Genomic DNA, 6,409 nt, shown 5'->3' with positions numbered 1-6,409 from the left:
TTTTGAAGTCTTCTATAGCTTGTGAGGAGTTTTCCTTATTTGAGGAGGGTCCGGATGCTTGTTTGTTCTCCTCCTCTGTTTACTGGCTTGTCTGGATTTTCTCTGTGTAAAAGTTGTTGAGTGTTAAAGATTTCTTTTTCTTGTTGTTAATCTTTCTCTTCTGAACTTCCTGAGACTGGGTAGCCATTGTTAGCCCAGCAGCTTCTCAGGTTTAATCTCGCGCTCAGGGTCTGTCCGCGGTCTTTTGGCTCCTTAGGTCTGAGTTCTGGTTTTTTTGAAGGTCAAGCCCCCTGGTGCACCCCCTTGCTTGATCCTCTGCTGGAGGTTTCTTTACAAGTCTCAGGGTGCTGCTTCCACAGTCATATACCCGTGTGCACTGGTTCCCCACTCAGGGTTTCCACCCACGCCTCCACCCGCACCTGTGCACTGAGCCCACATTCTGCGCCCTGCGTCAGCTCTCAGCGTCCTGCTCCCGCACTCAGAGTTTGTGTGTGTTCTTTAGCTTTTTGGGGTCCTAAATCTTGCTGCTCTCAGGAACAGGTCCCAGAGCTGCCAATGACTTGATGGGTGTCCCAAACTTGCTCTATTTCTTTTTAGCTGGCTTCGGCGCTATAGGTGTTGTGTGTGGAGGGGTTGGGGGTGGGGTGGTTGCTCAGCCCGTGATTTAGTGAGAGCTGTTTCAACCCTTTATAGCATGGAATTGCTCTGATTCCATGTACCTTCCATGCTGTGCCCTGTTGTGAGTTTCCTCCATTCGTCTGGACATGTTTTTATGTCCCCTTGAGGAGTTTTGTGGGTTTCGGTCAGGAGAGGTTAAGAACTGCTTCTTACTCTGCCGCCATCTTAACCCGGAACCCAGTGGTGGTAGCCTTTTGACCAGCTCAAGACACAAAGAAGGTCACACCAGCAAGATGCCAAGCTCTAATATATGCCACTCTATACAAATCTGAGTGGGTTTAAGGATGGGATTTTTTTATATGCCAGCAGGTGGTGATTTTGTAACCCTTGCCCTTGATTGCTCCAATGACATTAATTATCTTATCTTGCCCAGATATAGTGGACACAGGCAGATACAGTTCTAGTTTCTTGTGGATCCAGTAGCCTAGTCAAATTTCTCGGACATACTATTACCATTCACCTGGGTCTCCAACAAGTCTGGATCTAAGCAATGACTGAGATCACCTGGCAGTATTTTTTCATACTACTGAAGCCTCTCTCCAACTGTTTATTGCCATCATCATCCCAAAATTTCTTGCAGTACTTGGTAGAGGCCTTCTTCTTGGCCTTATGCCAGTTCTTTAGAATCACCTCTTAAATTCATTACTGATATGTTCAGCAAACATGGTTTTGAAGCACCAGAGGCTTCAAGGGGTTTAATGTAGCCCATGATACCAGTGACCATGGGAAGTATCTCCACAATGGTGACCACCTTGGCCACTTTCATCTTGTTCATCTTTGAGTTTAGCCTGTTCATTTCTTGAACAATGTGGCTCATGCTTGCCTCATACCCCAGAAAGGTAGTCAGGTGGATGGGCTTTCTGGGATTACCTATAGGAGACCTTATCACCTTTCCCCAGGTCATACAGCTTTGCTTTCATGACACAAAGATCAGAGGCCCATGCCTTGGGAGGAGAGAACTACCAGTGATATGTGCTGTTGCTAATGTGGCACTTGTATGTATGTACGTATGTGTGTTTATGTATATATACATACATGTGTTTACACATGGTGTTTACTTCTTTAGAATGTAAGCTCCTACAGGTCAGGGACTGGTTTCATTTTTGTTTTTTAGTTTAGTTATTCTTCACCAGGGTCCAACATGATAGTATGGGGTAGGCCTAGAGATAAACCAGTTCCTGTGATTTTTTTAAACATTTATTAATATTCATTTTTTAGTAAAGTTAACATGGTTACATGATTCATGCTCCTACTTTCCCCTTCACCCCTCCCCCTCCCCCCACCCCTGGCCGATGCGCATTTCCCCTGGTTTTAACACGTGTCATTAATGAAGACCTATTTCCATATTGTTGTTAGTTGCGTTGGTGTAGTAGTTTCGAATCAAAATCCCCAATCATGTCTGCCTCAACCCATGTGTTCAAGCAGCTGCTTTTCTTCTGTGTTTCCACTCCTGCAGTTCTTCCTCTGAATGTGGGTAGCGTTCTTTACCATAAATCCCTCAGAGGTGTCCTGGGTCATTGCACTGCTGCTGGTACAGAAGCCCATTACATTCGATTTTACCACAGTATGTCAGTCACTGTGTACAATGTTCTTCTGGCTCTGCTCCTTTTGCTCTGCATCAGTTCCTGGAGGTCTCTCCAGTTCTCCTGGAATTCCTCCAGTTTATTATACCTTTTAGCACAATAGTATTCCATCACCAGCATATACCACAATTTGTTCAGCCATTCCCCAATTAAAGGACATATCCTCCTTTTCCAGATTTTTGCCACCACAAAAAGCACAGCTATAAATATTTTAGTACAAGTCTGTTTATCTATGATCTCTTTGGGGTAAAAACCCAACAATGGTATGGCTGGATCAAAGGGCAGGTATTCTTTTATAGCCCTTTGAGCATGGTTCCAAATTGCCAGCCAGAATGGCTGGATCAGTTTATAACTCCACCAGCAATGCATTAATGTCCCAATTTTGCCACATCCCCTCCAGCATTCATTACTCTCCCCTTCTTTCATTTTAGCCAATCTGCTAGGTGTGAGGTGATACCTCAGAGTTGTTTTGATTTGCATTTCTCTAATTATTAGAGATTTAGAACACTTTCTCATGTGCTTATTGATACTTTTGATTTTTTTATCTGAAAATTGTCTATTAATGTCTCTTGCCCATTTATCAATTGGGGAATGGCTTGATTTTTTAATACAATTGATTTAACTCCTTGTATATTTGAGTAATTAGACCCCTGTCAGAGTTTTTGGTTATAAAGATTTTTCCCAATTTGTTGTTTCCCTTCTGATTTTGATTACATTGTTTTTGTTTGTACAAAAGCTTTTTACTTTAATATAATCAAAACCATTTATTTTACATTTTGTAATTTTCTCTAGCTCTTGCTTGGTTGTAAAATCTTTTCCTTTCCCAGAGATCTGACAATATTCTATTCTGCATATTTATGGCCATACCTAACTACCAAAAAACTTCTTTACTGAATTAGGAAAAACTATGACAAATTTTATTTGGAATAACAAATGATAAAGAATATCAAGGGAAATAATGAAAAAAATGTGAAGAAAGGGGGCCTAGCAGTACCAGATATTAAACTATACTATAAAGCAGCAGTCATCAAAACAATATGGTACTGGCTAAGAGACAGAAGGGAGGATCAGTGGAATAGACTTGGGGTAAGTGACATCAGCAAGACAGTATATGATAAACCCAAAGAGCCCAACTTTTGAGTCAAAAATCTAGTATTTGACAAAAACTGCTGGGAAATTTGGAAAACAGTATGGGAGAGATTGGGTTTAGATCAACATCTCACACCCTACAGCAAGATAAATTTAGAATGGGTGAATGACTTGAATATAAAGAGGGAAACTATAAATAAGTTAAGTGAACTCAGAATAGTATACTTGTCTGATCTCTGGGAAAAGTTCCTGTGATTTTATTGAGTCCACCTTCCCAAATGAAGCTCTGCTCATTTCTCAAAAAAAAAAAAATCACAACCAAATGGAAAGTAATCATCTCAGACTTGTATACATATGCATACAAAATTAATACACAGAAATATGGTCAGGTCACTCTTAGCAGATAGGATTTCGAAAAGTATTGTTTGAACTGAATTTTGAATAAAGTAAGAGATTTTTAGAGGCAGAGATAAGGAAAGATTGCATTCCAAATATGGAGGATAGCCTATCAAATGCTTTGCACTCTTTAGAAACAGCAAGAATAACATTTAATCAACCACAGTTGCATACTGAAAAGTAAATTTTGTTTCCTAAAATTTTCATTCATAAGTTTTAATATAAAGTTTCAACTCCATTGGTAAGATATTTCTGTTTTTCAGCCTAGTTATTTTTTTACATGTCATCCTAAACAGCTTACTGCCACAGCCTTTGTCTTTATATACTTCTCCTACTATAATAGTGGTAATAATTTTTAAGAGTTACAGATTTCATCTTTCCAGATAGGAATATAAATAATCGGACTATATTGAAGTCCTTAATTTTTTTCTCTTTCTTATTTACTTTTTATGCTTCACTTGTATTTTGTATTTGGACATAAAATTTTCTCATTAAGTCTGGTCTTTTCTTCAGGAATGCTTATAAATATTAGATTTTGTTAAGCTATCATACTTTCCCATGAAAGAATATAGTCAGTTTTGATGGGTAGGTAATTCTTGGTTGTAAACCCAATTCCCTTGCCTTCTGCAATATCATATGCCAAGTCATCTGTTTCTTAAATGTGGAAGCCACCAGATCCTATGTAATCCCGACTGGGGCTCCATGATATCTGAATTATTTCTTTCTGGTGTGAAGATGGGATTACCTCTCTCCTGCCCATTTTTAGATTTAATCACCAGAAGCATATACACCCCACTTATACTTAAGTGGGCAAGGTCTGTAACCCACATGCTTGATAGTCGGTGATGAATCAGAATTGACTGACTGCCCCCTGGGAAGTTTTAGCTGTAATTGGACTATGTAAAGAGGAAGGAAGGCATAGAAAGTGATGAAAGGAAAGGCCTTTAAAAGTGGCAAGAACTTCATGAGAGGGTGTCTTTGGCCTTCAACTTGACCCTGGAGGAGCTCCTGCTTGAAACCTTGGACTGCTCTTGAATTTTCCCTTAGAACTACTACATGGATGAGTGAAAAGGTTGACTCCTTTTCCTGAATTTTCTGGAGGTAATAACCTCTAGAGAAGCCCCTCATCTTGGAGGAGGCCTCATGACTAAAACCTTTGTTTAATTTACCTCTAGGCCTCCTTTGCTGGGGCCTCTGAAGCCCTGCCTAGTTTGAACCAGGTCGGATAATTATCTACTCTCTCTCTCTCATTTCCTTACTTTCATTCTTCCTCCTTTTGTAAATAAACTACCATAAAAAGTCATTCTGATTTGACTAATAATTCCTGGTGAACACATTTCTCATAAATTTAGTCCAACCCTTTAATTTTTATCCCTTACACTCTTTGGCCAGAAAGCTCTTGAACTTGGCTATAACCTTCTTGGGAGTTGTCATTTAAGAATTTATTGCAGGAAGTGTGATCTGTGGATTCTTTCAACTTCTATTTTACTATCTTATTCAAGAATATCAGGGCAATTTTCTTGAATAATTTCTTGTAATATGACGTCTAGGGTTTTTTTGTTTGTTTTTGGTCATGACTTTCAAGTAGTACAATAATTCTTAAATTGTATCTCCTGGATCTATTTTCCTGGTCAGTTTTTTTTTAACCCTTGTAACTATTGTCTCATAGGTGGAAGATTGGTAAGGGTGGGCAATGGGGGTCAAGTGACTTGCCCAGGGTCACACAGCTGGGAAGTGGCTGAGGCCGGGTTTGAACCTAGGACCTCCTGTCTCTAGGCCTGACTCTCACTCCACTGAGCTACCCAGCTGCCCCGGTTAGTTGTTTTTTTAATGAGATAGTTCATATTTTCTTTTTTTTCTATTCTTTCGATTTTGTTTTATTTTAGCTTTGATTTCTCCAATTCTAATTTTAAAAGACTGAATTTCTTCCATTATATTTTGAAATTCCTTTTCTATTTGGCTTATTCTATTTTTCATGATATTTTTTTCTTCATTGGATTCCCCCCCTCTTTCTAGTACATCAATGCTGTTATTAAAACAACTTTTCTTCATTGAATTTTTGTGCCTCTTTTTGCAGTTGATTAATTTTGCTTTTTAAGCTATTTTCTTTTTGCTTTATTTTCATTTTTTCTCCATTTTTCTTTGACTTATTTAATTTTTTAATTCCTTTTTAAGTTTTTCCAGTTTGAGACCAATTCCTAGGTTTTTTAAGCATTGCATATGGCTCCTTGGTTCTCACCATTCCTGATGGTTTTGTGCTTTACTGATTGTTTCCATTGAAATTATCAAGGGTTAAATGTTTCTTTTGCTCTTTGTTCATTTTCCAACCTTTTATTGCCTGTGACTGGGAATTCTGAAAGCTACTTGCTGAATCTGTCTCCTCTGCTGCTGGCTTTCTTGGCTTAGCAGTGTGAGTTATTTTTCCCTGAGCTAGGTATGTGCTGTAGCAGGGCAGGCTTGAAAGGTGCTATGGGCTTACAGGTCTCATTGTAGGCCTGTGTCAGATCCTAGGACTTAAAGGGGTGGGTTTTAGGTGCTATTTTGTTGGTGTAGCCTGGGATTCTGTAGTTGGCCTATACCCAGGTTCAGAATCTGACACAGTAGGTTGAGGGGTGGGGGCGGGTCTGGTGTGGTCCAGCACTCCTCTATATGTAGTTTTGCTT

At 39.4% G+C, this 6,409-nt stretch overlaps 1 pseudogene; it reads right to left on the bottom strand.

Moving 5' to 3' along the window:
• Window positions 1-848: 848 nt before the first annotated feature.
• On the bottom strand, window positions 849-1,582 carry LOC123256294 (annotated as a pseudogene).
• Window positions 1,583-6,409: the final 4,827 nt, after the last annotated feature.

This window comes from Gracilinanus agilis, unplaced genomic scaffold, assembly GCF_016433145.1.
Source record: "Gracilinanus agilis isolate LMUSP501 unplaced genomic scaffold, AgileGrace unplaced_scaffold57693, whole genome shotgun sequence".
Classification (NCBI taxonomy): domain Eukaryota; kingdom Metazoa; phylum Chordata; class Mammalia; order Didelphimorphia; family Didelphidae; genus Gracilinanus; species Gracilinanus agilis.
Note: the sequence above shows the minus strand (reverse complement) of the source record. Positions and strands in the feature narration are given on the sequence as shown.